Source organism: Myodes glareolus, chromosome 16, assembly GCF_982192425.1.
Source record: "Myodes glareolus chromosome 16, mMyoGla1.1, whole genome shotgun sequence".
NCBI classification, from domain to species: Eukaryota; Metazoa; Chordata; class Mammalia; order Rodentia; family Cricetidae; genus Myodes; species Myodes glareolus.
The window spans coordinates 72218324-72242558 of NC_142041.1; the positions used below are offsets into that span (position 1 = coordinate 72218324).

At 36.4% G+C, this 24235-nt stretch overlaps 1 protein-coding gene across 6 annotated transcripts in view; it reads left to right on the plus strand.

Moving 5' to 3' along the window:
* Positions 1 to 682: 682 nt before the first annotated feature.
* Ralyl (RALY RNA binding protein like) overlaps positions 683 to 24235 on the plus strand; it is a 758034-nt gene continuing 734481 nt past the window's right edge. Inside the window, exons 1-2 of one of the 6 annotated variants that reach the window (XM_085677394.2) lie at positions 683 to 977; positions 1727 to 1823. The gene's annotated coding sequence lies outside the window, so the exon portion shown is untranslated. Of the gene's footprint in view, positions 978 to 1726; positions 1824 to 1965; positions 2017 to 2376; positions 2492 to 24235 lie in introns of those variants that run through there. The other 5 variants (XM_048420264.3, XM_048420263.3, XM_048420267.3 and 2 more) reach the window with 5 other exon arrangements.

Here is a 24235-nt window from a genome sequence, read left to right on the forward strand (position 1 = left end):
CAAGAAGCCGCAGAGCCTTCCAGACAGGTCGAAGCTGGTGTTCATGCAGACAAAACAAACAATGCCAAGCCCAGGAAAGAATAAATTATACACGTCCACGCCCCCGCCCAGCACCATGCAACAAGCTAAAGAAAACCTGGAACGGGATTTCTCCAAATAAAATATTTTGTTTTCCTTTTACAAATGGGGAATGCCTCAAGACAGCCAAAGGAATCGACGTTGGCTTTGCAGTGGCAACGCCCCCCATATCGCCTAGCACGAACCCAGGTTCCTTGTGAACCACAAGGTGGGAAACAGATCTAGTAGGAGGAAGTGACATAGGCAAAGCAGTTTAGAAGAAATAGGAACTTCGAGATCAAATGAATAAAACGATCGAGTTTTAAACCGGGCTTGAAGAGTGAAACTTGGGGAGAGGAAAAGGACAGGAGCTCTCCGCAGGAAACTACCTGGAGATGAAAGCCGAAAAATAAGGAAGTGGCAAGCGGCAACTTTGAGGTGGACAGCAAGTTGTGTACCCTGTGAGGCCTCTGCTGAAAACCCCTAAACTGCCCTTTCTGGCGGAGCGCCCGCAGCATCAGCACCAACGGCGGTACCAGCAGCAGCAGCGGCGGCGGCAGCAGCTGCGCGCCTCCGGCCCGCCCCGCGCGGTCCCCGCTAGCCCGCGCCCTGCCCGTCTGCGTGTGCGTGTGCGTGCGCTCAGCCCAGCGTGAGCGGCACCTGCTAGTCCCGGCTCGCCCAGGAGGCCGCCTAGCCGGGCTCCCACCGCCGTGCCCGCCGGAGCGACTTAGAGGGCTTCGAAGGCTCCGTGGTCGCCCAGCAGCCGCGGTACCCCTGCCGCTTGCAAGTCCGCCTGGCTCCGAGTCACGTGTCAGTGCCCGAGGCAGAGACTGAGAAAAAAACGCGCTTCATTCCTTCTTCCACCGCCATACTGTATTTTCCTAAATCTCATTTTTATTCCAACATTTTACTCCCGCTCGGTGAGTACCTTCTCAGTGGCATTCTTGTCCTATTCTTCTTTTTTGTTCTTTTTTTGTTTTTGTTTTTTTTTTCTTCTTCTTTTTTTCTTCCCACTTCTTTGATTATTGTTTGTATTTGGGAAACCTGGCAAGCATGGTCTTAAGCCTTTTCCTAAATCAAGTTTTCCTAGCATGCGATGGTTCTCTAGACAAGGTGCTGTGTCTGGGAGTCCGCGGTAGCGGTGCCCGATGCAAGCGGCTCTCAAGTCCAGCAAAATGTGCAACTGGTTTTATGGAAAAAGCGTTGTTAATTGTGGTGCCTATTTTTTCCCTTTGTAATGATAAGAAAGCATGTTTCTAACTCTTTTTTACATACTCTTTTTCCGGTTACATTTTTGTATAGGTGAGATTTTCCAGCAGTGGCCACAAGTTTGTCGTCTTGCAATTCGGTGCGCACCACTGAGCAAAAACATTAATTTTACATTTTTATGACCTTTTTGGAAGGCTGTGAAAAATATTTCGTTTTTTCCCCCTCCTGTTTTTGATATCAGTTGATAACATGAAACTTTTCTTGCAGCTAGTTCATGGGATTATTTTTAAACAAATGCTTTTTTCCTCCTTTACATTAACTATGACTTTTGCACATTTGACTTTTTTGTTTAAAAAAAAAACCGAGATAATTTTATGATAGATATTCTGATATCTATATCTATATTATCCCTTCTTCCTCCTCCTCCCCTCCCCGTAAATCGATTTTCAAATAATGGCAGTGGAAGGTTTTTCCTGGAAAAAAAAAAAATGAAGTGCGATTTGGTTTCCTTGTCAACGGAGGATGAAGTGAACAGCACAACAGCTCGCAGAGAGCAGGTACTTGGCCCCCTCGGTGGCGTTCCCCGGGTGTGTGATGGCAACGCTGGCCAAGAAGTCTGTGTGCGCGCGTGTGTGCGTGTGCGAGGGTGTGTGCGCGTGGCCGGTTCCGGGCTGTGTCCTAGCCGGCGATGGGGAAAGCTGTGCCGGTAGCCAGAACCAAAGTGCTCTCTCGGCTGTGATTGTTTTGAAGGTGCGCGCAACATCCCCACCCCCAGCGGCGCCTAGGTTGTGGGGTGTACGGGGGCGACAGCGCCCCGGGAGGTCCGGCAAGTTGACCTGAGCCACCCGCAGCGCCGGAAGCAGAGGGCCCGGCAGGGCGCTGGTAGTGGGGCGATCAGGCACGGGAGATGGAGAGGTGAAGGGGCGGGGACCGCAGTCGCAAGGAAGCTGGCTGCTGGCCAGGCGGCGGGAGCTGGAGATTTCTAGGATGGCAGAGGTCCCTGAGCACCGCACTCTCGCTTCCGCGCCCGGCGTAGCAGTGCTGTGGGTCCTTCCCAGCCGCCTCCTCTGTTTTCAGCGGGTTACCTTCTTCAGTTCTTTCTTTTTCATGCTTTACCGGCGGTGTGGAGGTGTTGCGTTGATTTTAAGCTCATTTTGATGTCGTCCGAGAGGGAATGGTCACTTGTACCGGTACCCACTTGGGTTTAATGAGAGGACGCCCAAAGGTACAAAATCGCCCTTTCTTAATTTAAAATAGACAGTGTTTCTGTCTTCTTAACCATCAGATCCTGCTTGTATAGATGCCCCCCTCCCCCAGGTCTGAGGCTATGGCAAAGGGTTATTGAAGGTGGCCCCTGTTATCAGTGCTGAAGTACTCAGTGTTGACCGCTTTCAAAGGTGTTTGGATGTCCTGTTGCATGCATCCTGTAAACCCAGCGGTACTTTTCATTATTATTGCATTATTTGACAATAAACAGCCTTTTCTCTACTTGTCCCACTAACAGAATCTGTTCCCAAATAAACACAGGAAAGATACAGCCTGAATCTTAAAACCCGGAGAGAAATTAGTAGTATTTAAATAGATTAATTTTGAACTTTTCGTTTTCTTCCTTTTTCTACTTTAAATAAGAAGTTCAATGTTAAATTTCTTATGCGTACTCTTTGGGTTATGATTAAATAAACTTAAATGAAATTACTTCTTACCTCATTAAGCTTTTTCTAAGTTATTTTGAAAAAAGTAAATAAAAACAAAACTTGAGAAAACATAAGTACCTACAGCCAAAGGATAAATAACTTATTCTATAGCGTTTTCAAGTGAATGAGTCATTGAATCTCTATATATGAAGCTATTGAACATGAAAAGTTTGGTGTTTTGTGTTTTATGCATTGCAGCGAAAGTATAAAGACTCCAAAAAAATTAAAATGCACTGAATATCTAGGGAGTGATTCATACTTGTGCCACATTGATATAACTCTTAGGATCTTTGCAAGCTGCACACACGTGTGGTTGCTTATTTATTTATCTACTTATTTGTTTATTTATTATTATGTACTCAGCTTTTTCTTATGAAGTCCCATCACATCTTGAATGAGGAAAAGATCACTCTACTGTCTGTAAACAACAGTCTTTATTGCTTGAAGTGGATAGTTCTAAAATTTGAAGCTCATGTTATGACTCGAAACCTAAATATAGAATTTCTTCTTCTATAGTGAGATCATTGCTTAAATATGGCTTTTCATATGGCTCATGCAGCAAATAAAATATTTTTAAAAGTTATTTGCAATACCCAATGTTTTTTTCAAAATAAATTATTTTAAATCATGTTATTTTATATATGTAGAAATGTTTATTTAAATGATGTATGTAGATATTTTTGTGTGTCATATGAGTGATAAATTTTTGAGTTCTTTGAAAATCAAATCAAAGTAATAAGTGACAGAGCAAGGAAGAAAGGAATAAGCTGTGTGAGAAAATCTGGATGTCCCTTAACAGACTGGTTTTGCCCTAACTTCGGTATGTTAACGTCTGAGGTTGAACAACTAATTAGCAGTTCTGCATTCTTTCTGAATCAGACTGAAACCTGAGACCAAAAAGTGTCACCTGATGAGAATGGAGTTTCCAGTGGAATCTTATACATAAAAATCATGGCTTTTGTTGTCTTATGCTTTCATTTAGTTAATATTAATTCTTTCATTACATCAAATATTTATTTTAAATTTCTCTCTGTGACTTTCAAATCATCCTAGTCCCTGCTTCCCTTAACTAAACCAAAATTCTCTAATTTCTTAAGTTGGCCACGTGGACTGGAGTTTGGGTCTTTAGAGTTGTGCTAGATCATCTACTAGAGTTGGCACCGCCTCCTGGTTCCTATGGGAAAATGCATGCTGCTTTTATTGACCAAGTCACCCAACAGAATTCTCATCAACTTAATCGTTAGTATTCTTGTTGTTTGTTTTGTTTTGCTTTCTTGCAGTTTAGTTTGGAATATTTTGTAAAAAAGAGAATGAATTTGCCAGTTAAAAGGCCAGGAACTACCTGGTGCTGAACTACAAACCAACATCTAGTATTTTAATAAGTTGTGATGAAATTTTCACTGTCTTTAAATTTTCTAGGCTGTTTTTCCGCAATGCAGACTGTGGGTACTCCAAAAAAGGCTGGATATATGAATATATTTATAGTTTCTGTTAACTTCAAACATTGCAGAGAAGCAAAATCTTTTATAGTGTTCTGTCTTGTATGCGTGGTTTGTCCAAACATATTTAAAATAAACTTTCATCTTTAAAATAATTAGTCAATATAATTTGTTTATAGTTGATCAGGTTGATCACTTTTTGTTTGTTCATTTGTTTGTTTGAGTATGTGTCAATGAACCTACATCATAGTGGTGCTATACAAAAGTTGGCACAATTTTAAGCATATTTTATATACTCCATTAATATTCTTAACTACAAAAAGTTTATCACTTTGTTCTAAAATGATGACTTAATTTGACGGAAAGATTAGTTATTCAGATAGAATGTTTAAATATGAAGTTTTATATTTTGAAATGAAAATAACAATTTACGGTAAATAGAAGAATAATTTGAATGATCAAAAATTAATTATTTTCTCAGTCAAAAGAAGCATCATATTTGGATTTATCCCTTTTTCCCACCAATATTCTGTTGTATTCTGCAGACACTTTGCCTGCATATGTCTTTGTTCATTGCATTAGAGACTGGTGTTCATTGAAGGCAGTAGGAGATGCTGGATCCCCTAGAACTGATTTTCTTTTCTTTGTTGGGAATTGATCCAAGGTTCTTTGGAAGAGAAGTCAGTACTCTTAATGTCTGGGCCATCACTCTAGCCTTTGAATATAAATTTCTTAAGTACAATTGTTAATGATTTAAATAAATAAATAAAAATTAAGTGATACCCTTGTAGTTGAATGGTTTTCACCTGATTGGTATGTGGTCATGTGACTTGATTATAGCTATGGTCAGCCATTATGCAGTGCATTAAATTGTTGTCGGGTTTTTCTGTCCTCCCACCAGGTCCCACAGCCCTTTAGCCCCAAAGAAATCACATAGAGGTCTATATTAATGATAAATTGATTGACCCATTAGCACGGGCTTCTTATTAACTCCTATAACTTATATTAACCCACTATTTTAATCTATGTTAGCCACAGGAGTCTCCGTACCTTTTTCAGTGGGGCAATCACATTTTTCTTCTGTGGTCAGGACAGGACTGGGCTAGCAATGGACTTCCTCCTTCACAGAATTCTCCTGTTCTTATTGTCCAGCCTCTACTTCCTGCCTTGTTGTCCCACCTATACTTCCTGCCTGGCTACTGACCAATCAGCATTTATTTAAAACATAATTGACAATACAGACAATAGTCCCACACCACTTCCCCCTAGTCCAGTTTTTGGGAATGTGGGCATAGTTTGCTAGGCTACTTCCTGCTGGTTGTGAGTGCTGATAATCTTATGGGGACCTAAAGAAAATTTAGAATTATGATCAAGTTCTGAGTGGAGTATCCTGTGAGTCTTGATCATCTCAGGCAGCAGTCTTAAATCTGTTCTGGGTGTAGAACTCAGACATCCAAGCCATCTGTTCCTACCGGAGATTTCTCAGATGGGCTTCCTTGATCAAACCCAATTTTTTATAACTCAAAATGAATTCACAGCCTCTCATTTCCTGTGAAAACAAAAGCAAAATCTCTTCTCCTAAGTAACATACCTTTTGACTTCAATTTTGTAGTCAGGGTATTTTTAAAATATCGATCTTGGATTAATCCAGCAGCATTTGTAAGTAAATATCTTTTAGCAGCTGTTGCTCCTTCCTCATCATTCAAACAATTCAAAGAGAACATAATAACATACAGTATCCAGATTCTCTGTGTATTTTCCATCTTTCTGTGGCTTTACTTTTACCTCTATTTCTTTTATTTTTGCTTTTACTTTTTGAGACAAGTTCTCTGTTTATCTTTGGCTGTCCTGGAACTCCCTCTGTAGACCAGGTTGTCTTTGAACTCACAGAGATCCACCTGCCTCTGCCCTCCCAAGTGCGGGGATTAAAGGTGTATGTCACCACACCTTGAACTCACAGAGGTCTCTCGTCCTCTGCCTTTCAAGTGTTGGGATTAAAGGTCTGTACCACCACATCCAACTACTCTCTTTTTTATTTTTTTTTATTTTAAGGACTTTAACCTTTAGTCTGCATATATTTTTAATACATTGTAAACTATTTAGAGGTTTTCTTCATCTTTGACTCTCTCTTTACTGTCTCTCTCTCTCTCTCTCTCTCTCTCTCTCTCTCTCTTTGACCACATGAGTCTTTAATTTGCTAAACAACATGGAGAAGATTAAAGCCGTGGCTTTGATTGCTGGATCCAGCCAATTTCTTAGCTTTTTGAAATTTCAGGCTCATGACATAGAGCCATGTTTATTGCCACAACTCTATGGTGTTTAAAGTTTCCTGCCAGCAGGTAAGCTCCAACAGTGTGCTCACAAACCACACTCAAGTGCTCTCTCTGTAGCCAACCCTCCTGCCCAGAAAGCCGGCATTTTAAAACAGTGCAGCTTTTTTCCTGCTATCACTGAAAACCAAAGCGCATGCAGTCAGCTTTTATCAACACCATTTAGGTATTTTGTGGCAGGACCTCCGCTTCTATTTTTTGTCTGGTTGTCCTACCTATACTTCCTGCTGTCTACTGATCAATCAGTGTTTATTTAAAACATAATTGACAGACTATAGACAGTTGTCCCATACCATCAAATCAAATGAGACTTCAAGTCCCCCAAAATCCCTGTAATGGAAGAAGAATACAGGTGAAGTGGATATTAGGAATTATTTACACAGTAATGAGAAAACGTAGAATCAGAATGAGTTATATCTCAAAATGTTTTTTTTTTTTAAAGGGTGGTTAGTGGTTGCTTCTGTTGCACTACTATGAAAAAGCATATGCTGTCCTCTGACAAGCTGAGGGAGAGGTGATTCTTTTCTTCCTAGGGCTGATGGAATCTAAAAAGTAAGAAGCTGAGTTTACAAAATGTCTTCACTGATTGCCAGTAACTATTATTCACCTCTCACTGCTTCCATTTCTTTCAGTTACTTGTAAAAATGTTTTAAAATTTTTATAGTTCATCATGACTCTTTGACTTTATATACTTTTTAATAATTGAAATCAGTAATATAAGCTTTCCAAGTAGTGCCATTGACAATAGTTTGGTTCGTTGTATCACAATCACAAGAACAATAGTCATTGAACAGAACCTTAGGATCAGTGATGTTGCACTGAATCAGTATCAAGCTACAGACTTAGCAGTTGGTATCTGCACACCTCAGCCACAGTCTTCCATAGATAATATAATAGTTTTGCATAAGACATAGATTTAACTCAGTTACTGTCAACTTTTGTTAAATTCATCTTGTGGTGAATTTTCTGTCTCTCTTTTGTTAGACTTATGCCAGGTACTAAACATATTTTTAAAAATTAACTGGGTTTTGTAGTTATTTCGGACACTTAAAACTCTTTATTTGCTCTGGATTATTTTTATGTTTTCTGATATAGATTCCAGGTAATTTCCTTTTTGTTCTCTGATACTAGCACAGAGATGAAAGTGGGAGAAATTTGTCTAGGATAAATGTCCTCTGGCATGTCCTTGGAGAGTCCTCACCTGAATTCAACACTGCAAGACTTATTTCTCTTCCCATGTATAAATCTAAGTGAAAGGAGAATTATGAAGGACATTGAAGCACTGTCTGCATTTTCTGAAAGGAGAAATGGAAAACCTTACCACACATACTTACGATAGTGAAAAAGTAAAGGACTCAATTGTGGTTATATTTTTGGTTAAATGTAGCTTAACTTATCAGTTAATATTATTTTTGTTAAGAATAAAATAGTTGAATTTTTTCAAAATTTCACAATAGAAATTAATTGTGCTTAAGCATCCTGTATACATTTATATAAAATGTTTATATACATTTTGATAATTATATACTAAATATTTATAGAAACAACATATACTTGAACTGGTCTGGATATTTTATTAATCAGGAATAGAAAAAGGTTATTTGCTTTTTATTGAGTGTCAAATACAAAGAAATGGAAGAGAAATAATATTTCTTTTAAAAAGCTTTTATTTGCATATTAATGATTCATATTATTCATTATGACATTTTTTACATATACACAATATATTGTATTCAGCCCAATCACCTTCCCTTGTCCCCCTCATCCTCTTCTTTTAATATCGCTCCCCCCTTTTCTGTCCCTGTTCATGTGTTGGGCATAGTGGGTTATGTCCCAATGAATTACTTCTGGTTGTTAGTAGAAACACAATGATAGTCTGTTTACAAGAGTGTAGGCACCTTACCAGTGACTTACCAGTAGAGAATTTTTTTCCATCCCTACTAGCCATATATAAACCTCCCTGGAAGAGCTGACTCCATGAGAAGTCCATCCAAGACAGAGTGTAGAAAGTCCCAATAGGGCATGTAATCACAGCTGCTGAGATCAAGTCTACAGCGATGTTATTTGGGGATCCAGTCTGTTTGGATACTCACCTTCCTGGACCTGGAGGGAGGGGGGAGGAACTTGAACTTCCCACAGGGCAGGAAACCCTGACTGCCCTTAGGGACAAAGAGGGAGGAGGAGAGGGAGTGGGGGGAGTGGGAGGGTGTTGGGAAGAGAGGCATAAATGGAAACTTTTATAATTTAATAAAATTACTTTCAAAAAAAAAAAAGAATCTGAAATCGGATTACCCTGGCACCTATAGTAAAACCACTTACTACTGGTCTTAAAACAAAATAAAGCTAAAACATAGTGATAAAAAAAGAAAGAAAAGAAAAGAAATCAATATTCCATGCCGATCTTCCTTCTCTGTCATGCTCCTATCCCTTGGAAGGGTTTGTGAGTTTGTTATAGATGTGTCATTTATATATGGGCATTCAACAGTCATGAATTCTTTGTACTTTTACCAGATATGAGCCTCTGCATTCATTATTGGCCCCTGGGACATACAAAAAAAAAGACAAAAACAAAACAAAAACAAACAACACCACCACAACCTCCAAAAAACTTCTCTGACTAAATATGAGAACAGTGCTATCATGAACAAAGCCATATTCATAAGGCAGTCTGACAGCCATGCCATGTTCGTTGCAAGCAACAAAAGAAGCTTGCCCACTAGGGCCGGTGATCTCCCAATCTATGAGATTTTTAACCATATAAGCAGTACCCATATAAATTCTATACTGAGGTATGAACATTAACTCCAGTCAGGACGTGATTGGTTATCCCCATAGACTTGCCACTCTAGGATTGGTGGACTCATCTTGGCTGATTGGTTCCTATTGTTGTGTACAGCGCTGTGAGCTGACTAAAGACTGTTGAAGACAATTTACTCCATCAGCTGACAACACACTTAGGAACGACGAAGTCCTCTAATTGGAGACAAAACTAGTTATTTTCCAGTATGACATACATTGAGTAAAATGCGTGCCCTTCTGCTTCTTATTCTCCTACCAAGTAGGAAGTGCATCACTGTTTCATCTGATGAAGAAAGCTAATTGTGAAAGACAAGAAAACTTCATGTAGGTGCAGAGAGTCAAGTAATATGTAGGCAGTCTGAATGACATTCCCTGGCTCAACTTTTGCATACATGTATATTGTATGTTTCAAGATTTTGACGTGTTTTGCTTTTTCTAGTGTAAAATAACTTCTATGCATTTACTCTTGATACATTACAGGGTCTATAATTTGCTCAGTTTTTATTAATGAATACCCTTCATCAGTGTGGACTTAAGTTAGAAATAATAAGTAGTATCTCATTGAGAATTACTGAAGAATCTCCAAGAGACTATGTTGGCATACATTTATGTAGAATTCCTGGAACACAGACCAGTGCAGGCAATTGTTGAGGTACCTTAGCTGCTCCTCTGAGACTGTGATGAATAGACTATCCTTTATAGTTGTTTTATATAAGCCCTGTGGAAAGCATTCAGCGTTTGTTTACTAAGCATGGATGCTATCTATTTCCTTCTAACTCTGATGGCATGGCATGTAGGACAAGGTAACAAAATGGTCTATTTCTTTCATCGTGCTACAAGCCTATTAATATAAGTGTTGTCTCTGTCTGCCAACATCTCACAATCAACTTCATCTCCATCTCTGATTTTCACTGTTACACCCGTTTAAACGTGACACTTCTTTCGAGTTCATTTTATCTGTTTGTTAATAATGTAAAACACATATGACTGCAGAAGTTATTTTAGGATGCTGTGTTTAATTGCTGCCTCAGATGTGTGAAAACCTTCTATTATGGAATAGTTTTCTTAGTGCTTAAGAAAGTGAATATTACCAAGAACGAGGAACGTAAAGCAGATTGAGGACAGACTGAATGAACAAGAAGGAATGGACTTTGGAGATTGTTCAATACAAGTGTCCATGTCCACAAAATAAGTAGCTTAAAAGTCAAAGTGAAAGTGATTACATTGGAATCTGGATATCATAGACATTGGTGTTAGGAAACAACAGCTGAGATGGTATATATAGAAAGGAGATCCTTGTATCCTTGAGTAAGAAAGAGTGGTTATAGTGTCTTGCACCTCACAATAGTTTGAAGTCCCAGCACTAACTTATGAAGAAATAAGCAATATGCAAATGAAAGAAAATTAAAGGCTGGAAGGACATATTACAAACTGTATAAGAACATTTAGGAAGAGATAAGACTTGCAGGGGCATATATTAATAAATGTTTCTTTTACTTATGTCTGTATAGCCATCCATAATACAGAAATAAAATAACCACTGGGTGTGGAATTGTAATTAGTCACTTATTAAAGAAGTAATTGATCAGAAACAGCAAGTCTAATATTGCACACTACAATTAAGTACACTCTTAATATAAAAAAAATTAGAACAAAATAAAGACCTGGCATATTTTTGGGTACATTTTTTACTTGGGTTCACATGTTACATTTAAAAAGTTTGAGTCTAGGTTCCAGAGGAAATGGGTGGCATTAGACATGTCGCTGGTCTCTTCCCATCCCTGTCAAGTGACAGTCCGTTCCAGACTGAGAGCTGACAGTTAGCTATCTTCTTCCTCACTGGTTTGTTTTTTCGTTTTTGTTTTTGTTTTTTGTTTTTAACCTAATCCAGATCTAGGAGAGGACTGGGGATCAAAGGGATGAAATGCAAAATGTCTCAGAGCTATGAAGTTACTTAATGAGATCTGAACCCAATGTGCATTGATTCTAAAACTTGAAGATAGACTCCTGTGATTTATCCAGAAGTGAGAAGAAAAAAAAGACGCTTTGGTTTGGACATGAATGAGTTAGTGACATTTCTCTGTCACAGTTTGAATGTTCACATAATTTATTATGTCACATTAACTCACTGCATAGAGAAGACAGTTAAGAATACACATTGCTTTCACTAGGACTGAGAATAGCACTGGTTTGTAGAGTCTACTATAATTTTTCTATGTAGTTACAGTATTTCTCTCACACACAGTATTTCTTAGGAGAAGTTTTTGAATAGTTAAGGATGTGTAATTTTAGAAATTCTTTTTTATAAGCTGCAGTGTAGCAAAAGAAATTTTGCTCCACCGTACAAACTAAGAACTTATTGGAGAAGTAATTAGAGAGTTCATAAAGATGGTAACTAAGCATAGATGTTAGTCTGTAGTTCTTCAGATCATTAAAACAACTTATTTTGAATAGAGTGTCCTACAAAAGTGACTTATGTTTCTCTGATCTGTTATTCAACTTATCCAAGCATCAAACCCCAGCCACCAGGGCTTTCAAGCAAACACTGTTTGCTGCTTGAGGCATTGCAAGGCTCGTGTTTCCTTATGAGGAATTGCAGAGTTGTAACATGTGAAACTCCACAGAAACGATTAGGATGAACATAAGGGCTGAAGAAGAGGACATTAAATTTTTGAGTTACTTATTTGAGAATAAGTGAGGTAGAAGGCAATAAGGGAATTATGAAGAAAATAAGAAGGCCAGAGTAAAGAGGGATTTATGATTCTGTGCTTTATTTCCCACTCATTTTAGGCTTTAATACATGGTCTGTTGTTTAAAAAAAGAAATTTTTGTAGTATATTTAGAATACTCAAAATGTAAGTATATGAATCCAAACTTTTAGATGCCATAAGATAAAACTAAAAAATACTTTTTTGAGCTTTTTAAATATGTTTAACAATATAAATATGCCAGTTATTAAAACTGTATTAATAAAGGCTGATGTGGATATCCATTCTGTTTTATTCCACTCTAGAATCCTGTCTATCATCTTTGTGACCCTTTTTCTTTTAGAGTTGCTTGTTCTGTCTTACATACTGTGGTTCTAACCCCTGACATTGGTGCAATTCTTGGATGACATAGAAAAAAAGAGAGTGGGTAGGGAAGCAGAAGTGAGCACACCCTGGCAAGCATTCTAGAGTTCAACACACAGAGAAGGACTGTAGTGGGAGAAACAGAGCAGTCTCCTACATCTGAAATTTCCTAGCTACTCTAAATAATAATTAAAGTGAAACAGATTAATATAATCTTTATATTCCAACTTTCCTAATTAAGCCACTGCATTTAAAGTGACTTCAACATATTGTCATTACAAAACCATGTCAAACATGTGCTATGCTTTCTCTCCTGTCTTTGAAATCTGGTTTTATTTATACTTGAAGTGTAGAGATTCACACACAAAGGTGTGTGCTCACCTTTGTGGGATCTCCCAAAGTGCAGGGCTCAGGCTCAGGAAAATCTGAGGACTGTGTCGTGATTTTAAACTCTTTTAGACAAATCTTATTCTTTTTCAGAGAATAGCTAAGATAGATTTTTAAAATGTTCTCTGATTGTTTCAATTTCAACTTTCACTTTTTATTAAGAATATAAATTGAAATTCATTGAAACTCATTTTGTACTAAGGAGTGATAATAAAATATGGTCAGTTGAATACGAAATATCAAATTTATCTTGATAGTTAATTTTCTCTAGAAACAAGGTAATCACTTTACCAAATATGCTTTTTCAAACAGTTCATTCATAACTTGGTTCTACATATAAAGAAATAATACTATTGCCAGGAATCTTCACAGAGGCTTTTGTGGTTTAGTGAGATGTCCAGAGTCCTGTATTCACTATGTCTTAAACAGAATGATATCATTAATAATTGAATTTGCATACAGATTCAGTGCCCATGGACTACTTAGTTTAGAGGTTATATGAAAGTGAAATAGTATATACTTTGTTTCATAATCTGTTTTCTGTTTTTAAAAACTACAAATGTAGAAAAATAAGAAACTTCCATATGCTGTTCCTCCTTTACCACTTTAACTGTACTTGCCTCATATCTTCTAGCTTTGTTGTATAACATTTTCTGGTCTTGCTCAAATATGTTTTCAAATTCTGTGTTAAGTGGCTTTGTTTTTTGCACGATATGATCCATCCTCCAATGTAAAGATGTTAGGTATTACATGTGTGCCACCTGTAATTCACATATGATGGTGATATAGAAACACTAAGAGAGGGCTGGAAAGGCGGCTCCGGGAGTCGAGTGCCTGCTCCACAAGCATGAGGACTTGCACTGGGAATAACTCACTGTTATTTCTAACTATACATCAAGCAATACTTAATTTCTTCAGCAAGAAGAATATCAACTCCTAAACTATATGTACTTACTTAGGTAATAATTTGCGTTATACATGCTATCTGCTTTGGTAAAATTGGTAAAATTCTGAATTTCTAAAATTCAGAACTTATATCTAAATTTTAATTTTAATTTTCTTCTTACTGTCTCGTTTATGATTGCCACAGCTAGTCAACATTGCAAAAACACTTGGTTTGTCTCTGTTAAAGGTGATAAAAGATAATGTCTACTCTGAGTTCACAAGTTCTCATATCTTAATTTTCATCATGCACATGGAATAGTTTGAAAAGCATAGCCTATACCATAAATTTTATATGTTATGTTTATGGCAAAAATTAAAACTATTAGTGCTTAATATACCAAAGTTTTCTGTTTTCTTGTTTAAGGAGCTGTAATGGTGTCATTGGGTTTTGTGGACTTGTAAGAGTTATGAATAGTTAGACAAGTACACTATAAAATAGGAATATGCATAAATAAAGGTAGGCTGAGAGTGTCATAGCATAGAAGACCAAGAATCCACGCTGTAGGCTTTGTCTTCAGGAAGACAAACCTTTCTTAGGTATGACTTGCTTCATAAGACAGCTTTCAAAATGGAAATTAATTTTACATAGAGTTTTTTTGTTTGTTTATCATGATTCCTTTAAGTGAAAATGTTCTGAGGGTAAGTAAGTTTGAAAACTACTACTTTGGAAAAGTTTTTGTTGGAGTTTTAGCTATTTGTAAACTTTTCCTGAATTAATTTAATGATTTATTGAAACTCAGCTGTTTCAACACTCGTCAATTTAAAACACAGAAGAATTTTCAATTTAGGAAATTAAAGTTCAAGCAAAACAGGATTTATTTTGCTTTTCTCAGAAAAGCTGCAACTGTTTTAAAATTTTTATTTAAAATTGTACAATTATGTCAGATTTTAAAAAGTAGGCTCAAAGAAAATAGTATTGGTATTTTGTTTTTGGTAAGATTTTGTAGTTTGTGACTATAAATGCAAAGCATGACAGTAGTTTGATGATATTGACTAGTCAATGGCTTATGGAATTTGCCAGCTTAGCTTATTCACATTAATAATAATAGTGAGTGATAGAGTGAATACTTGTGAGTTATTATTTATGGCAATTATATTAGTATAGATTCTTGTATATTGATACAAAGTTAAAATACATTGAATATTGTATGCATACCTGCTTCTACCTCTGCTTAAAACATTTATATATATATGTGTGTATATATATATATATATATATATATATATATATATATATATATAGTATTGCAATGTACATTTCTACCACTTATCAATTGTTTACTTTTTAAGGTCATTGTCCTCATTTGTTGCACAATTGTTTATTGTATAATATTCTAATATGAAGACTTAGTCTTTAAGTTATATAGGTATTAAGAATTATAGATGAATAGTCATTCATGTTTGTCATACTTAAAGTTAAAGTAATCAGGTTCTTTAGATACATAGAGCTTATTTTCTGCATAGATAGGTAATCTTCAACCACTTCAAAGAGCTGTAGAATATGACATTTAAATAACTTAGGGTTCTGTTGAGGTGAGATGTAATTGCTCCTGGCAGCAGTGATCTATTCCTGAGAGAGTGTTGAGTACAGAAGACACTGCACTTGGAGCTTGTTTTCTTCTTGGCAAAACTGGCCTTTGGGCAAAGAAAGGCCCATGCCCCATCCACTGACAAGATTGATCTGGAAATGGATACGCAAACTGTCAAATCTTGCCAAGACAGAATAAGATGGTTTTGAAAAACTTACTGTTTTTGAAAATGGTAAGTCAGTTATTCTAGGCCTTAGCGCCAACGTTGGTTGCTTTAACGTTGCAAATGAGACTTTGAGTGATTGCCCAGGTAGTCAGTTGTCTCTGTCATTTGTTGCACATTTTGGAAGTTGCTTGATTGCATTTCCTGCCTACTCAAGTAATATTATTTCCCTTCTCAGATCTTCAATGAGGTTGAAGACCAGATAGTTTTAGTTACCTTCCTCTCATGACTTGTCCAAGTTATTTCTTATACTAGTTATGATAGGATAATTATAAAATATATTTGTTCTTATTGTATATAATTTTGTATTAGGCTTAGAACTCTCTTATTTAAACAAAAGGGGGAGGTGCTGTAGGAAGTCTTACAGCTAGTGGTTACCTGTCCGTTGGGGTGTGGTCTCTTATATAAGCCTATGGAGAACATGTGTCTGCTCTCTTTTCCAGCCTCTCTGTTCTGGTTGCAGGATTCATTTTCTGATCTCCATTTAGAGTATTCTGAATTGTGAGTCTATTCCTAAATAAATAATCATGTATTTCTCAATTCTGAGCTAGTTTGGGATTTCTTTTAAGCATTGAGCCACAGCAGAAGCATTTCTCCAGCCCTTCATGAGAACTTTTAATTTATATGAATCCACACACTTGGTACGTATTGGTCAAAACATAATTCTAGCCAGTGTTTCTCAAAGACTTTGTTTTCTTATTTAAACCTGGTAAAAGAAAGTCTGGCAAATTAGTCTTAGATATTATTTAAGTCCTACATAATGCTATAATGCTTTATCAGTATGTTTTACAGTAAAATATTTTCAGAAACATTTTTCCATATTTTCAGGATGATTTTAGAACCGAGCAGGATTTATACTATTTAGTCATATTTCATTTGAAAATTCACAGACATGACATTTGAATCTTTTTTCTATGTTCTAAAAGGACATCTTATTTTCTAGCCAATATTAGCATTGAAATCTCTATGTCCTCTAAATATTCTGCAAAAATGTTGCTAAACAGCTCCTTAAACTCAGGTTTAAATTGTTACCATGATGTATTAATTATAGCTTTTTAGAACAAATAATTTTTTGAGTAATATATTATACGCAGGTTTTCCTCACCTGCACAGTGAAAGTTGATTAAGAAGAGAGTATGTTTTCGGTGTTTGGATCATTGTAAATTGGTCATTTCCAGAATCACAACAAATGTTGATCATTTGCAAAATGGAACAGATGGACATGAGAAGTAAGCTTTCACTATCTTTCATTTGTCTCTCGGGAGACTTGAATTTCTTCCCCTCCTCAAGGAGAGTGCCTGGTTTTATAATCCTCTCTAGAGAGGGAAGCTGTAAAGCATGCAGGGTTTCCTTCTAAGTCCCTTAGAGTTGCCAGGATAGCAAAAGGGTGTGGAAAATTGAGAACCATTTCCTGTATTTTTCCCTTCTGTCTGAAAGGTGAGCCATTAAAACATTCATTAAAAATTCTTTGATAACTGGTAATTTTACTAAAGATCATTCTAAGTTAATCTTAAGGGATTCTTCCAAACACTGCTCTGCCACTTACTCCTGCATTTTTCTTCATCATATTGTTTATGCTCAAAGTAATTCACCTGACTATTCGTTGGTACTTTGGTGCCTGGAAATTAGACGCGTCACAATGTCCGGAGATGGTTGCAGGTCTTGTATGTCTTTATATAATTTCCTCCAAATTTAAGAAAATAATTACTTTTATTGCATTCTATAAAGTATTGTTTAAGAGTGGTTGAAAATAAAAAGTTTCAGCATAGACAGTCAGAGAATTACTATTACAGGCTGTATCTCTGTGCTCTGTGTTAGTCGTAATTTCTAGAGTGTATGGAATTCTGTTGCTCACTAATTCTTTCTCCATTCATTCAGTAAGGCCCCAGACTTTGCAGCTTTGATTGCTGATGAGCAGATCTAACTCATTGCTCCATGCTGTAAGGATGTACTTTCTTCAAGACAGCTCTATGGGGGCAATTGTACCACTGTTTACAGATTCAGTAAACATGTCTAGAATAAAGTTGTATTAGTTTGCCTATGAAAATCATGCATGCATGACTCTCTTTTGGAGAGGATGCTGAGACAAGATTCTTCTCTCTAGTCACTGTCAGGTCTAGGTTGTCCTATGTCTTGGGTATCTTCTTTTTTCTCCCACATTCTGGGGTCACAGGCTTTACCATGCTAGGCTCATCTATTATTTTCTTTTTAAATTAGCATTCCATGCTTTTTCCTAAAGTTGAAAATAATTAAAGATGGTTCACATCAAAGTGTTTTTATAATTTAATAATTCCCAATGAAACACAATAATAACATATAAAGAATAATACTCTGAGTAGACCACAAAATAAGAGAGGAAAAATGCCAAAAAAAAGAAGAAAAATGCATTACCAACTGGGAACCTATTGTATAAATAAATTATGTGTGAGAAAAATTCTTATTCTAACTTCCACAGAGCATGTTTCAAAAACAAAGCTTTGCCTAGGTTTGTGTGATGGCAACATACTCAGCAAACTGAGGTAGAAAAATGAAAAATTCAGATTTCTTAGAGTTCGAAGACAGACTGCTCAGTTTGTCCATATGGCATAGGAAACACTAGTACACATTTTGTTTTCTCTTTGGATTAAACTGTATGGAATATTTAATTATTTAAATTCAATAAATTATATCCTGACATAAAGAAGAACGTGCTTGTTTTTCTTCTTTAGAAGGATCATGGATGTAGCTCAATCTGCTTTATGATGAATGCATGCAAACATTCATTATGATGGTATGTCATTATTGACTGCTGTGTCTGCCAGTGTGATTTTGCCTACTCCCAATCAACATAAGTTTTACCTAAGATTATTAATTCTGCTGTGTGGATCCACTTGCATTCATTTTTGTTTGCGTTTTTAAAAAGCTCTTATATCATTTCCCTCTAAGCACCAGTTTAATACTTAGTTCCTTTACAATGTTAGTGAAATTCCTAAATGTATATTTTCTGTGCATGCCAGAAAATGTTGTTTCCAGTTTCTTTTAGAAGCTGATGATAGTATTTATATAATTGTTTTTAAAACTAATTCACTATCAAGACATAATTTCAGTAATCAAAGACTGTTCAAATAATACTAAGTTTAAAGGGCCATGAAGCCATTATTTAAGTTCTTATTGTGGGCAAGCACCACAAACTGTGTGTATTTGTTGATGTACTTTCAGAGTTGTCTTGGAGGGCTCATTACTGTTAGTCATGTTCCATATTTGATGATTTGGAGGCTCAGTGGGAGTGAGCCACTTGTTAGGAGAGGGCTGTCAAGTAGCAAACTGAACGCTTAACGTCAGGAAGATGCTAACTGCCTTTATTTCTGACCCACTAGACTGCTCTATCTTGTCCTATATTCTAAGATTGGGTTACTTTCAAAGACTGCTCCTTCATTTACCCTGACTATTAGTCTTTTTTGTTGTTGTTTTGGTTTTGTTTTTACCGTAACTTTGGAGCCTGTCCTGGAACTAGCTCTTGTAGACCAGGCTGGCCTCGAACTTACAGAGATCTGCCTGTCTCTGTCTCCTGAGTGATGGGATTAAAGTGTGCGCCACCACTGCCCAGCATCTGACTATTATTCTTTCTGCCTAATAAAACACATGTTGATATTTCTAAATGTTTTTAAATCCTTTGGTCACATGTAATGTTTCCAACATGTAATTTGAGAACCCTTGCTTCCTTGGCTAAAGTAAAAACATGATGGCCCATAGGAACTACACATATTATAGCCTTTGTCTTTATTGTTGTAGTACAAAATAACTGAATCAGGATGAAGAACACCACCTGGTTGTACATCTACTGTGTGATGCTCTTTCCTGTTCACCGGTGAATCTATGACCAGTTCTGGTTTGAATTAGAAAGTAAACTATTGTATCTTGTAAATATTATCTAGTAAACTACAACACCCAAACTGAGTAATGACAAGAAATGGTACTGCTTTCATTTGACTGAAAGATTTGATGTTTCAGTGATTTGTTCCTTACAATTAAAATACATTATAGGCAGAATGAAGGGAATATGTCTTAGGGAGTGAAGATTAACTAAAGCAGTCGTTTTCTAAAACAATAAGAAGAACCAAGGGGAAAGAAAATTCTCTACTTTCAAGTTGTTGACATTGAGATTCTACCATTAAAATCTAGGTCTGAAAAGTGGAAAGAATCAGAAAATCATTAGCTCTAATCAGTTCTGCATGTAAATACGAAATAGCGCCAGCTTTCCAGGGTATTACAGGGAAAATACATTTGTAAATCATAAAGATTGACTTTCTGAGTTGTTAAAAGTTACACTGGCAAGGTTCAACATTCTCAAGACCCTCCAATGCCTGAAGCTTCCATGTGTCTTCACTGTCTTCATTCTGTGATCATGTAGCCCTTGAATTTCATTTATGTTTCCTAAATCTCCACTGTATAAGCTGGAGGCATTTGAGTTAGATCCTGTCCTCAAGACTTCACTTTATCTCTTTGAAGTTCTATGTATAAATGCAAACATATTCTGAGGTACTTGCAATTAGAGCTTCAGCATACGACTTTGATACTTTCAGAGGATAAAATTCAGTAAAGACCAGCAACTTTCCTCGGCAATGTGGGACAACCTCTGGGGACAAATACTTTAGATTTTGAGGAATTTGAGTCCTGTATGGGACTGTGTCCAACAGCCATGAAAAGTGTGTGTATCCTGGTGTATTGTCCCCACCTCCCTCATCGTACTTAAGGGAAAACAATGTCATGTAAATTTTTGGACAAGTATTCTCTCCCCATTGAGTCAAAAGCTGTTCATATGAAGAGGGCACTTTTCCTATTAGAGAATGTAATTATTTCATCAAGTCTGTGTACATGAGATCCTGAAAAACAGTTCAGTGAGAGCTTATGATTAAGGACTGAATTAATGGAAAAAGTAAATTTAATTAGAGAATAATATGCATTCAGGTTTTTAGGTAGGATTTGAACATGTTAGGAAGTAACGTAATTGCAGTTGCTTTGAGGAAGGAATAGATTTTTAGACTTATCTGACAGGATAAGATTTTTGGTGTCAGAAATCAAAGTGAAAGTATTTGAAAATAAGGAATTGTAGGATTGGAAATGCTTGTGGCATTGTGTTTAAACAGGAGAGATGCTGAAGTTAGTGACTCAAAGAAAGGCAAGGCATCAAGGAAATTGGATTTTCTGCAAGTGCATTAACACCAAGGGCAAGACTGTCATAAAGAACCTTCCTGGTAGGAAAAGACTTTTTTTTTCCAGCAGGGATGTCTCTATTTTCCTCGTGGTACCTAAAAATGGACAACCTCATATGAATAGTTGACAATATTCTCTCCCCCATTTCAGTCAGAAGCTGTTCATATGAGGAGAGCACTTTTTGTATTAGGTAATGTAATTATTTCATCCTGACCAAAAAAAAAACATAGATTCATAAAAATAGTTTAAAAGTTTATGAAAAAATTCTTAATACCACTAATGACTGAGGAGCTGTAAATTAAAAGCACAATGACACCCATTGGAGTTTTGGTTATCAAAAGAGGTTATGACTTGAAAAGAGAGCAGGTAGAGACATATGAGAGTGTTAGAGGGAAGAACAGAAGGAAGAAACACTGTAATTAAGTTATAATCTTAATTGCAATGGTAGCAAATGATAGTGAAAACATAGGAACAAAGAATACTTGCCCAGTATTGATGGGGTGGAAATTGTTGGAGGAAGACCACTTGTTGGTTCTGTACTGCACAACGCCAAAATAATCACACAGAAACTATGTTATTTAAAACAGTGCTTGGCCGATTAGCTCTAGCTTCTTATTGTCTAACTCTTCTTTATTTAACCCATCTCTATCAATCTGTGTATCACCATGAGGCTGTGGCCTAGCAAAGTTCCAGCATATCTGTCTCCAGCAGCTCCGTGGCTTCTCTCTGACTCTGATCTTCTTTCTCCCAGCATTCCGTTTAGTTTTCTCTGCCTAGCTCTGTTCCCCTATAGCACTGCTATAGGCCCAAAGCAGTACCTTTATTAACCAATGATATCCACAGCATACAGAGGGGAATCCCACATCAGGAAATTGTTGCAGTCACTGTAGAAAACATAATCAAGAAGATTCAAATATCAAAAACTATAGCTATCATATAATCCACCAATCTCTCTTGAGTGTATATAATACCATTCAACAATACCACTTCTAGATATGTTTACAAAGAAATCAGTGTGTTGAATAGGTATATATACTTTTATTTGGACATAGCTAACATAGTGTGCGGCATAGAAATTGTAAATACTCTTAGCCCCTTTAAAATGTTAACTCAGAAGTTTATTATATGTTAATTAGCTTGATTATGGCAACTGTTTCAGAGTGTGTGTCAAAACATTATATTGTGTACTTGTGAATACATGTAATTATGAGACAGCTATCCTTTAGTACCACTGGGACTGTGGGAAGCAAAAACTTTATTAATATAAAATGTAAGTTTGCTATTTGAAAAGTTTATAAAGACATTTAATTTATTATAGTGTTAGTAGAAGGGAGGAATTTTAGCTGCAAAATCATATTCACAGCTGTCATGTATAGATCAAATCTGCTGCTTTCTGGGTAAAGATTTACCCCGTGCGTGAAGCTTTTTTTGTTCGAATATTCAATTGGGAACCAGTGATAGCAACTTTCACATTAGAATTATCTTGAACATCAGAAAACAAATTTGAGAAAATCAAATTAATTTTAATTTTATTTGCTAATTACTAACTTAAGTACAGGATTTTCTTGTAGCTAAAAATGGTCAAATGTGTTATACTCTTTAGAAATGTTATCATGAATTGCCCTTATCCCTTCAAAATGTAATGAAAAGGTTTTATACCTTTTTAAGGTATACTCCAAGAGGAACCTGACTGATGTAATATATACATAGAAATATTGGTAGATATTTTGAAAGTTTTAACACAAATATTTAAAGACTCTGACCAAGCTAGTAGTTAACAAAATTCTACTTGATGGTTGTTTCTCAGTCCATCTTAAGTCACTCTCAGATGAGAAACATACTGCGACATTGATCTATACATAATCATGCTCCACACCAACTTTACAGGTGTATGGGTGTGTGCTTTCTAATACAGTGGTTCCAAATAGCAGTTGCCATTCTCTGTACAATACATCGTTTCTTTCTTCCCATCTTATGTCACTCCTCATTAGTTGGCAATTAGCATAGGGGTTTTTTTTTCCAAATTAATGCACCTGCTCTTCTCACTGGCAACACATAAAGACAAAGCCAGTTATTGAAGATAATTATTGCCTACCACACAAGAGTGAGTGTATCTCTAATGTCAACAATACTAAACTGATATATATGCCATGGTAGACATTCTGGTTTTCAAATGATTCTTAAATGTTACTTCTTTGTTTTTTTTTGTTTGTTTGTTTTTATTTTTTCAAGATAGTGTTTCTCTGTAGCTTTTGGTGCTGTCCTTGCACTAGCTCTAGCAGACCAGGCTAGCCTTGAGCTCACAGAGATCTGTCTGATTCTCCTTGTTGACTGCTGATTTTAATTAATTTTTAAGTGATTTAATGTATTTTATATTTTCCTTGTATTGATACACAACACATTTTAAAATTCTGTATTTTATACTTAAAAATTGATTTTTCACTTCATTATAAATTATTTCAAATAAAAGCATCACACACTAAAAGTGTTCATGCTCAAAGACTATAAACTTCTAAAAGGTTAGAGTTACGCTTGAGAACAGAAGCTGTGGAGCTTCTCGTTGGGTTTTGTACTTCCGCATAAATATAATTATGCTTATAAAAATTGAGCTTTAAAATTTCTTTTTGTTATGAAGATCAAGACCCTTGGGAATGCTAAGAAGATGCTGTGCCACACTGCCTCACCCAAGCCCTTCACATGGCGTGTCCTTTCATTACTGTAAGGCTCAGTGGCACTCATCCAACATCTGCTGCTTCTCTTCCTCGGAGTTTCATTCACAGAATCATCTTTCAGTGGCCTGCTGAAAAGAATAAAGAACAGTACTTTGCTGTAAATGGTATGTGTACAAGCTGTTAATAGTCCACGTAAAAATAAAGTCTGTGTCGCTGGACTTTTGGGATTGTTTCCTTTACCAGCACAGAAAAGTACAGAACATTGATATACACTATATTTGTCTTATTCAATATCAGAATCATAATGTAAGGATATGAGCCACTAAAAATTAGCAGTTTGATGATTCATCGTACATTCCCTCTTGTATGAGAGGCTGATATGTGTTGATTGTTCTTTCTACTGTTTCTGTGAACCATACTATGAGAATCCATATCACAATGTCTAGTTCTGTGTAACCAAGGTATGCTCCACTCTGACATAACCCCCACATTATTTATCTAAGATTTCAGAGGAACAGTGTAGTTTTGTGCAGTGTTTGAGTGTGGTTTTTTATTTTTAAATATTTTGTGTTTACCAAATATTCCCAATATAAACATAGCCATAATTATCAAATACTAGATATGTATAGGTCTTCACCTGGTATATTTGCAAAATTTCCGGAATGTGACTGTTGTTTGAATCCTGTT